The sequence below is a fragment of the Rattus rattus genome, chromosome 16 (genome assembly GCF_011064425.1).
Source record: "Rattus rattus isolate New Zealand chromosome 16, Rrattus_CSIRO_v1, whole genome shotgun sequence".
Taxonomy (NCBI): Eukaryota; Metazoa; Chordata; class Mammalia; order Rodentia; family Muridae; genus Rattus; species Rattus rattus.
This window is the reverse complement of record NC_046169.1, coordinates 15,799,741-15,809,357: the sequence shown is the minus strand read 5'-3', so window position 1 is coordinate 15,809,357 and position 9,617 is coordinate 15,799,741. Positions and strand designations below refer to the sequence as shown.

Below are 9,617 nucleotides of genomic sequence, written 5' to 3'. Positions count from 1 at the left end.
CTGGAATAACAAAAAACCCAGGATAGCTAAAACTATCCTCAACAATAAAAGGACTTCAGGGGGAATCACTATCCCTGAACTCAAGCAGTATTACAGAGCAATAGTGATAAAAACTGCATGGTATTGGTACAGAGACAGACAGATAGACCAATGGAATAGAATTGAAGACCCAGAAATGAACCCACACACCTATGGTCAATTGATTTTTGACAAAGGAGCCAAAACCATCCAATTGAAAAAAGATAGCATTTTCAGCAAATGGTGCTGGTTCAACTGGAGGTCAACATGTAGAAGAATGCAGATTGATCCATGCTTATCACCCTGTACAAAGCTTAAGTCCAAGTGGATCAAGGACCTCCACATCAAACCAGATACACTCAAACTAATAGAAGAAAAAGTGGGGAAGCATCTCGAAATATGGGCACTATAGAAAATTTCTTGAACAAAACACCAATAGCTTATGTTCTAAGATCAAGAATTGACAAATGGGATCTCATAAAACTGCAAAGCTTCTGTAAGGCAAAGGACACTGTTAGGACAAAACAACAACCAACAGATTGGGGAAAGATTACACAACCCTACAACAGATAGAGGCTTATATCAAAAATATACAAGAACTCAGAAGTTAGACTGCAGGGAATAAATAACCTATTAAGAAAATGGGTTTGAGTAGCTCGACAATTCACAGATGAGGAATGCTATGTGGCTGCGGCTTTAGAAATGTTCAACATCCTTAGTCATAAAATGAAATCTGGCAACCTAGTTACCTCACACCCAATTAGAATAGTAGATCAAAACTCAAGCGACAGAATGTGGTGGCGAGGATGTAGAAAAGGAACACTCCTCCATTGTTGGTGAAGTTTGCACACTGGTCTGCGGAAATCGGTCTGGGTTCACTCAAATTGGACATTATGCTGCCTGGGACCCCATTCTTACTCTCTTGGGCATATACCCAAAGATGTCCCAACATATAAGACACATATTTCCACTTCTGTTACTTAGCAATATATATTATAATGGCCAGAAGCTAAGTACCCAGATGCCCTTGACAGAGAATGGATACAGAAAATGTGGTACATCTACACAATGGAATACTACTAAACTATCAATAACAATGTCTTTTTGAAATTCATAGGCAAATGGATGAAACTGGAAAATATCATCCTGAGTGAGGTAACCCAATCTCAGAAAAACACACATGGTATGCACTCATTTTTAATTGAATATTAGCCCAAATGCTCGAATTACCCTAGATGCACAGAACATGTGAAACTCAAGAAGGATGACCAAAATGTGAATGCTTCACTTCTTTAAAAGGGGAACAAGAATACCCTTGGGAGGGAATTCGGAGGCAAAGTTTAGAACAGAGGCTTAAGAATCGCCCATTCAGAGCCTGGCCACATGTGGCCCATACATATACAGCCACCAAACTAGATAAGGTGGATGAAGCAAAGAAGTGCAGGGCGACAGGAACTGGATGTAGATCTCTTCTGAGAGACACAGCCAGAATATGGCAAATACATAGGTGAATGCCAGCAGCAAACCACTGAACTGAGAATGGGACATCTGTTGAAGGAATTAGAGAAAAGACTGAAAGAGCTTGAAGGGGTTTGAGACCCCATATGAACAACAATGCCAACCAACCACAGCTTGCAGGACTGGCCACTACCAAAGACTATAATGGACAGCCTGGGCTCCTCATAGGTAACAATGATAGCCTGATAAGAGCACCAGGGAAGAAAGCCTTGATCCTGCAAGGCTGAACCCCAGAAGTGATCGTGATTGTTAGGGGAGGCTGTAATGGTGGGAGGATGGGAGAACACCACCCTCTGAAAGAGGGAGGAGCTTAGAAGTTGGCCTGGAAATCAGAAAGGGAATATGACTGAAATGTAAATAAAAATACCCAAGGTAATAAGATGGAGGGAAAAAAAATACAAGATTTTTTCAATAACCTTTCTCTAAACAAGGACTTCATAGAAAACTTAATTGATACATTAAGTAGTGTCTTTTTTTTTTTTGTTCTTTTTTTTTTTGGAGCTGAGATCAACCCAGGGCCTTGTGCTTCCCTAAACAAGCACTCCACCACTAGCTAAATCCTAACCCCATTAAGTAGTGTCTTACTCAGAGAATAGAACCAATGAAATCTGAGATGAACAAACCCAAATTTGAAAAGGGTAAATAACTCAGTATACTATTGACTGGGCATCAGTCATGACTTCTGGGCTCCTCCAAGGGCCATGGACCTATTCTCCAGATCTGCGCTCTGAAGCACAAAGAAATTGTCTTCTGCTCTTGCTGACTGTGTTTTACTGCTGTTGCTCGTCTTGTTGTTCATGCCATGGTAACAGATCTCTAAAACTGCTGGATCTCTTGCTGCAACTGGACTATAATTTCGTGAATAGTCACTCCAGGATGCTTTTTAAGAACTCTAGTCCTGACACATAATTCTAAGCCTCAGCCTCTCTCCCTGACCCCTTCATAAGTTCAAACCAACACTTGAAGACTCTTAAATTTTCAAGTTTGGCTCCCAGTATAAGGTCCAACATTGGTCATGTCTAAAACATAACTTCTGTGTACTCACACTCAGAAAATACTTTCCATTAGATTTTCCCTCAAAATGCAGGTCTCTTCTTAATCAACACTAGTTTCTCAGCTCAAACTAATCAGTCTCCCAGCAAAGCAAATGATTTACGTCAGTATTTCGAGTAGCTTTTTAATCAGAGCTGACACTTTGGCCCCAAATAACCAGAACATCAGATTTTTCACAGAAAAATCATCTTTGTTTCCCTAAAATTCCACAAGTCAAACCTCTGCTCTTTGCAATCCTTTCCTTTTTTATGTATATTCTTTTATTTTCCTCCATTGTTATTAACTTGGGTATTTCTTATTTACATTTCTATTTTTATTCCCTTTCCCGGTTTAGGGGCCAACATCCCCCTAACCCCTCTCCCTCCCCTTCTATATGGGTGTTCCCCTCCCCATCCTCCCCCCCCATTATCGTCCTCCCCCCAACAATCACATTCGCTGGGGGTTCAGTCTTGGCAGGACCAAGGGCTTTCCCTTCCGCTGGTGCTCTTACTAGGCTATTCATTGCTACCTATGCAGATGGAGCCCAGTGTCTCTCAAAGTAATAACCAACTACACTGGTTCCAGCTTGCCTTAGTATGTAATGGAAAATGGTGACACTATGTCGATGTACATGCAGATGTAAATGTATATGTAGCATATATGTATATGATGTATATTTGCATATTAATCAGGCAATCAGGATCTTCTGCTGTGAAATCTGTGTAGATTCTGGGAATCCTGGTGAGAGCAGAGTATCTTCAATAAATATTTTATACAAGACCCTCTTTCTCTGGAACAGAGGGGGCAGACACTGTTCCCTATTTATGTAGAGAGACCTTTCCAGGATGGATCCTTTCTTTACACATCTAAATTTGAATCTTCAGGTATATACTAATTTCATTTTATCAAATGGTGTTTGTGCCAATAGCTTTTGGACACCTGTAGAAGAGCTGATCTTCCCCATTTGTGTTGGATTCATATTTTATTCTTGCGGTGACTTCTTTTTTATTCTTGGACTTGGATGACATAAGAATACTACAGAATACTACGAGGGCATGAGATGAATCTCAGCCATGGTTTTTCAACATGCGTTTGTCACTTTTACCGAAGACCTCAGCTGTGAAGCCTGAAGGTAAAAAGTGTTGGAATTTTCTCCAGGGGACTGGAAAAGCTGTCTTGAAATGACTAGGTAGTTCAAGGAACTCCTGTGTCTGTAACTCTTATAAACCCACAGAAGGGCCCACACATTCAGCTGCTGAAAGTGAGCACCTGGCTTCACAGCCGATTACGTTTGTGCTGAAAGAAACCCTGACAATGCCCACTTGGATTTTTTTCTTTTTTACCCTCAAGCTTCCTATGTTCTTGTGCAAATTGCTCACCCATGAGTGTTTTGTTTCTTCCACAGACAATGTATACCAGAATGGGGATTTGGTGATCAGTGCATTCTTACCCCTTTATACCTATCAAACCTCCCAACACACTGAAGGGGCAGAGAGCATAGACGTCAGTCCACGGTAAGTGTCTCCTGCTTTATCTACCTAACCACATTCTCCAGTGTGCACCCTTAACCCATCTCATTTTTTTATTCCCAACAGCACTTCTTCCATTACAATAAGATTTTCTTTCCATCCATTATCTTCTGTTTTTATGGGTTTAGTCTGAAAATCAATCTCGAGCCAGGTCCAACACTTCTGTCACACAGGACAAATGATGTAACTTAGAATCCTGTCTTGTGGGACAGGTAGAGTTCAGCACTTAGGTTGACAAAACAATGTCCATTTTACAAATACTTCCACTGAATATTTCTTCTGTGCACTTCCTAATGTTGGTACAGTTGGGTGGGACTTTGCTGACTGTGCCATATTTCTCAGGAGACTACCTACTCTATTTCGTTATTTCAAACTCTTTGAAGATAATTATTTCCTTCCAGCTCTCTTCCCACACTTTGGTATTACAGTATAGATAGTCTAGGCACTGTGAGCAGACACCAGTGAACTCTGAATTTTCTCTAGTCTCTGAAGTATACCTGTACAGAAACATTCATTTGATACTTAGAAATGTCACCACAGCAATCAGAGAACTGTTTATTAAAAGAATGAAACAGACTTGCACAGAATTTGAACAGGTGACTTCTGGTGCTGTGAGCAGAGAAGGTGCTACAGAGAGCAGTAATTGCTCCTCTTGTCAGACACAGATGTGTCAGGTGTTGCCTTTCTAGATATCTAGAAATAAATTCAACTTATCTACTTAGGTTCTCTGATCTTCCCCCACAACTCCTAACTATTTGCTAATATATTTGCCTTCTCTTTTACTTTCTGTCATGTCTGTTTCCATTTTACTATCTGTAATTCTGCCGGTGGCATATGCTTGCTATTGTCATTGTGCTATTCTCTTCTTGACTAAGATAGTGATTAAGTCATATTTTAGCCTTAAGTTAGATTGTTTAATATCTTTCTTCTCTCTCTCTCTCTCTCTCTCTCTCTCTCTCTCTCTATCTCTCTCTCTCTATCTCTCTGTCTATGAGAGTCAGAGAGACAGACAGAGACATTGAGAGAGTGAGGTATAGAGAAAGTGTTAGAGAGTCTGTGTATCTGTGTGTCAGTGAGGACAAATGTATGCCACATGTCACATCAGGACAAACTTATATGATTCCCTGATTCCCACAATATTTGCAACATTGTTTATTTCTCTATTCATTGTTTGCTGGAAAACTGACAAAGGAAATTTGGCTATATCCCCATCACATCTGTCTGCAGAAATGCTACATTACAAAAGCATGTTTAAATGATGCCAATTTTGTTGGTTACTGGAATTAAAATTCCTGTCCTTACACTTTCACTGCAACCATTTACCTATTGAGCTGTGTCAAGCTCAGTGAACCCTGTATTAATTTAAATTCATATCCATGTCCAATCTTTCGCATTTACTCACTACTACATATACATTGAAATATAGTTTATATATTTGTAAGGATATAAATTCAACCCATTATTTCTTTATGTGATTATATTCATATTTCCAATTCTGACCATGTGGCATTTATTACCTAATCAATTGGTATGCTGTCTCCTGCAGAAGAATATTTCTCTCACTCTCAACATTCTTTATTTGACTGTAGTTATTAGTCTTGTGTTCAGAGCTCATGAACTTTCCCCTGTCACCATTATCATGTCAATTGGTGTCATCATACCTTAAGTCATGTTTAGGCAGACAGAAGGTTTGTGTTTTGTTCTGAGGCTGGCACTATACAAATGGAGCCATTTTTCAGTCCAAAATTTCTTTATGACATTGCTCACAAACATATTTTAACTCCACAAAACATATGTAATACTTCTTTATATTTAATTTGTGGAACACTATAATTTTTACAATGCACTGTGGTCACATTCATCCCCTGTAAACTCTCATCCTCCTTCCAGCCCCACCACTGCATCTTCCAACATCGTTCCCTTCTCATCAAACTGCCACACCCTCGTTCAGCCAGGTTCATCCCCTGTCATGCCCTGTATTACTCCCACCTTTTTCATCTTCTAGAATGCTTTCCTGCATGTGCTCATGACAGTTTAATTAACCTGAATAAATATTCTTAACCTTCATATTTCAGCTATTTCAAAATTCATTCAGTTCTGTTTGAGATTTGAATTTTTTTCCCTTAAAAACTCTGTGAAAAATCCATTGCAATATTTTTATAATTTTTCCATTTCATATGCATTAGATAATTCTGTTTTTATTGTAAATGAAATTTACCCATAAAATGAAGGGAGAAAATTTCTATTTTCTTGACAAAATATTAAACTGTCTGGTTTTTTTGTACATACTATCTTTAAATACTGGTTTCATAAAATAAATTTCTTCATTCTTTTCTTAGGAATTTATTTTAATGTTTTTTATCATATTAATTTTTAATAAGAAAATATGTTAATTGTAAGACAAGTCAGTTACAGATTTGTGTATTTGCAGTACAGAGTTCCCCCCATACAATACACTAAGACATTTTATAACATAATGTTTTCAGAATGAAAATATTAAAAACATCGATAAATACAATAAAAGCACTGAATAAATATTGAAAGATGGGAGAATGGATATTTACTGATTGTGAGTAGAATTTTAGACAGAAACTAGAAGCCAGCAAGTATGCTAATGTAATAGAACTAAACAAGTGGAAGACAGCAAGCATCTAGCAAAACTACATTGGGAGGTGTTTTTTTCCTTTTAGTGGATATTTTTTAATTCAAATTTTAAATGTCATCTCATTTCACAGTTTCTGCTCCAGAAACCAGCTATCCCATCCTTCCTCCCCCTGCTTCTCTGAGGATGCTCCCTCACCTACCCACCCAACCCCTCCCACCTCCCACCCTGGCATTCCCCTACACTGGGGCTTTGAGCCTTGACAGGACCAAGGGCCTTTCCTCCCATTAATGCCCAACAAGGCCATCCTCTGCTACATATGTGGGTGGAGCCATGGGTCCATCCCTGTGTACTATTGTGATGGTGGTTTTGTTCCTGGATGCTCTGGGGGGGGGGTCTGGTTGGTTGATATTGTTGCTCTTTTCATGGAGTTGCAAACCCCTTCACGTCCTTCAGTCCTTTCTCTAACTCCTCCATTGGGGACCCCGTTCTAAATCCAATGATTGGCTGCCAGCATTGCCCTCTGTATTTTTCAGGCTGTTGTAGAGCCTCTCAGGAGACACCTATAACAGGCTCCTGACAGCATGCACTTCTTGGCATCCACAATATTGTCTGGGTTGGATGTCTGTATATGGGCTGGATCCTCAGGTGGGGCAGGCTCTGGATGGCCTTTCCTTCAGTCTTCACACTTTGTCTCCATATTTCCACTTGTGAGTATTTTGGTTCACCCTTCTAAGAAGGTCTGAATGATCCATATGTTGGTCTTCCTTCTTGAGCTTCATGTGGTTTGTGAATTGTATGTTAGGTATTCCAAGCTTTTGGGAAAATATCCACATATCAGTGACTGCATACAATGGTGTTATTTTGTGACTGGGTTATGTCACTTAGAATGATATTTTCTAGGTTTTTGTTATTCCAAATGAATTTGCAAATTTCTCTTTCTAACTCTGTGAAGAATTGTGTTGGAATTTTGATGGGGATTGCATGGAATCTGTTGATTGCTTTTGGCAAGATGGCAAGTTTTACAATATTAATCCTGCCCATTCATGAACATGGGAGATGTATCCATCTTCTGAGATCTTCTTCATTTTCTTTATTCAGAAACTTGAAGTTGTCATACAGATCTTTCACTTGCTTGATTAGAATTACCCAAGGTATTTTATATTATTTGTAACTACTTTAAAAGATATCTTTTCTGTAATTTCATTCTCAGCCTGTTTATCTTTTGAGTAGAGGCAGGCTACTGATTTGTTTGACTTAATGTTTTTTTTTCCCCGTTGGTGATTTTTTTCTTCATTTTTTTTAAATTGGGTATTTCTTATTTACATTACAATTGTTATTCCCTGTCTCAGTTTCCAGGTCAATGTTCCACTAGCCCCTCCCCCTCCCCTTCTATATGGGTGTTCCCCTCCCTATCCTCCCCCATTACCACCCTCCCCCCCCCAATAATCCCGGTCACTGGGAGTTCAGTCTTTGCAGGACAAGGGCTTCCCTTCCACGGGTGTCCTTACTAGCCTATTCATTGCTATCTATGAAGTTGGAGCCTAGGGTCAGTCCATGTATAGTCTTTGGGTAGTGGATTAGTCACTGGAAGCTCTGGTTGGTTGGCATTGTTGTACATATGGGGTCTTAAGACCCTTCAAGCTCTTTCAGTCCTTTCTCTGAATCCTTCAACAGGGGTCCTGTTCTCAGTTCAATGGTTTGGTGCTGGCATTCGCCTATGTATTTGCCATATTCTGGCTGTGTCTCTCAGGAGAAATCTATATCTAGTTCCTATCAGCCTGCACTTCTTCGCTTCATCCATCTTATCTAGTTTGGTGGCTGTTTATGTATGGGCCACATGTGGGGCAGGCTCTGAATGGGTGATCCTTCTGCCTCTGTTCTAAACTTTGCCTCCCTATTCCCTCCCAAGGATATTCTTGTTCCCCTTTTAAAGAAGGAGTGAAGCATCCGCAGTTTGGTCATCCTTTTTGAGTTTCATGTGTTTAGTGCATTTAGGGTAATTTGAGAATTTGGGCTAATATCCACTTATCAATGAATGTATACCATGTGTGTTTTTCTGTGATTGGGTTACCTCACTCAGGATGATATTTTCCAGTTCCATCCATTTGTCTATGAATTTCATAAAGTCAGTGTTTTTGGTAGCTGAGTAGTATTCCATTGTGTAGATGTACCACATTTTCTGTATCCACTCCTCTGTTGAAGGGCATCTGGGTTCTTTCCAGCTTCTGCTGTTATAAATAAGGCTGCTATGAACATAGTGGAGCACGTGTCTTTGTTATATGTTGGGGCATCTTTTGGGTATATGCCCAAAAGAGGTATAGCTGGGTCCTCAGGTAGTTCAATGTCCAATTTTCTGAGAAACCTCCAGACTGATTTCCAGAATGGCAGTACCAGTCTGCAATCCCATCAACAATGGAGGAGTGTTCCTCTTCGTCCACATCCTTGCCAGCATCTGCTGTCGCCGGTGTTTTTGATCTTAGCCATTCTGCCTGGTGTGAGGTAGAATCTCAGGGTTGTTTTGATTTGCATTTTCCTCATGACTAAAGATGTTGAACATTTCTTTAGGTGCTTCTCAGCCATTCAGCATTCCTCAGCTGTGAATTCTTTGTTTAGCTCTGATCCCCACTTTTAATAAGGTTATTTGTCTCCCTGCAGTCTAACTTCAAGGGTTCTTTGTATATTTTGGATATAAGCCCTCTATCAATTGAAGGATTGGTAAAGATCTTCTTGGAATCTGTTGGTTGCTGTTTTGTCCGAACAACAGTGTCCTTTGCCTTACAGAAGTTTTGTAGTTTTATGAAATCCCATTTGTCAATTCTTGATCTTAGAGCATAAGCCATTGTTGTTTTGTACAGGAAATTTTTTCCAGTGCCCATGTGTTCAAGATTCTTTCCCACTTTTTCTTCTATTAGTTG

General features: G+C 39.7%; 1 protein-coding gene and 1 pseudogene across 1 annotated transcript in view; one reads left to right on the top strand and one right to left on the bottom strand.

Annotated features, from left to right (window-relative positions):
• The window catches only part of LOC116885902 (NXPE family member 3-like), a 460,690-nt gene that overhangs the window by 300,592 nt on the left and 150,481 nt on the right, over positions 1 to 9,617 (bottom strand). The window lies entirely within an intron of this gene.
• LOC116885726 overlaps positions 3,883 to 9,617 on the top strand; it is a 34,026-nt pseudogene continuing 28,291 nt past the window's right edge.